Source organism: Cyphomyrmex costatus, unplaced genomic scaffold, assembly GCF_001594065.2.
Source record: "Cyphomyrmex costatus isolate MS0001 unplaced genomic scaffold, Ccosl1.0 scaffold819, whole genome shotgun sequence".
Lineage (NCBI taxonomy): Eukaryota > Metazoa > Arthropoda > Insecta > Hymenoptera > Formicidae > Cyphomyrmex > Cyphomyrmex costatus.
Window position 1 is genome coordinate 38,336 of NW_017280396.1, and position 1,960 is coordinate 40,295.

Sequence of the window (1,960 nt, forward strand, 5' to 3'; positions counted from 1 at the left end):
ATATATATATATAATAAATCAAAGAGTATATCCACTTATATATATGTTTCACCTTCTATTATAGACACTAATATCCTATGTTCCTTAAATTATATTCCTACTCCTGAAGAATTGGCATTATTACATGAAGTCGAACAATTAGATGTTACGGATGACATTCAAAACGAAGGGCTCAAGTATATCACTGGTTACGTAGCATTTCGATTCAAACACAAATATCCATTTTTAGGTACTCCTACTGAGTTGCTAATTGATCCAGAAGTCGACTGGATTAATTACATTTCGAGAGGACATTTAATTAGCCCTTCTTCTATATTACTCGATGTTGCAAAAATTATGAATATTGAGTTTGAAGATTTTCATAAAACCTCGATTCATAAGGATCCATGGATCTTTAAAACGGTAGCTGATAAAACGGAGGCAAAAATGATAAATACACAAATTCCACGAGAAGTATTATTGTGTTTAGTACATACATAAGAGATAGAAATATTAATAAAAAAATTTTCACTGATAATTATAAAATAAAACATAATAAAAAAATGTCCAAATTTACTAATCGAAAAATATCTAAATATTAAATCTGTTAAAATAATGTAATTAATGTATTTAATTGTATGTGCATAATATTTTGCGTTTCTTCGTTTAAAAATCTCCCCCGTTAGAAGTTATTCAAGATGGCGAAGTTGAGTCAGGCTCTGTCATTGGCCAGCAAAAAATGCCTGCGCATAAGCACACCTTTTTATTTCCACCATGGATCGATATATTGCGGAAAAAATTAGTTACGCGGACGTAACAACATACAACAGTGCAGTGCAAGAAAGTTAATTCCAGTATAATTAATCACTTGTATAAATGAAATATTCAACTTTCTAATAAATCAAAATGTTACTCTCTATGATGATGTTCTGATAACTCATCAAAAGAATCGCCGCAATTTTCAGTTTTCTTAATTGAAATTTATTAGCCTTTAACCTTAAATTCGTATATCAAATGGTTCACGCAATTAATGCCTTCCAACCCTATGACGTCACATTCACTCTTGAAGCATCGCGTTTACTTTCTCGGTCGTTTTCATATTCATGGCTATAGTAGACAAATCGTAATCAGCCGGCGAAATTGCGCGAATTTCTTCAACCTCTATAGCCCGTATTCGTGACACCTCGAATGTGTGTGATTAAAGTTTTAAGGTTGGATTATACTGGCCATAATCTGTTAACTTATGCTGTAATCTGTAAAAATTGACCAATTATAATCGATTATTCCCCTCTCATTCGACTGTGATTGGTCAATTTTTACAGATTACGGCATAAGTTAACAGTTTACGGCCAGTATAAATCAACCTTTATTGACACTGTTGACAGTCGTAAATTTCGTTTGAAAATATATTTACATAACCAAATTTTCAATTATTTACGACACATAATTTATCAGATAAGTTGCTATTCTTCCTTTCTGTATTTCTTTAAAACTCTATAAAAAATTATGGAAAAAAATCTTTGTGCATTTTTAATGTAAACAAATTTTTAATTATTTACGGCTCATAATTTTATCAGATCAGTTTATTACAATATTTATCATTTGCATTTTGTTTTTTTATATTTATTTAAATTTCTATATAAGATTAAGGAAAAATATCTTTGTGCATTTTTCTTCTTTTACAAATGGAAACGAACAAGAAGAAATTTTCAACAAGAATAATTTGAGTCTTTTAAGATTTTGGCTGAAGAGGACAAGGTATCCTTTACATATGATAGAATTCAAACAATATGTATATAATATTAACAATAATAAACAATTTTAATTACTAATTTCTACATTACAATATTTACAATTAAAGATTACAATATTTACATTTAATATTCAATCCAATAGCCATTCTTTTCAATCACACATTGCAAACAACTGTTTATAGAGTTCACCAGATTGTGAAAAATTTGTGGCCTCTCCCGAAGACAAT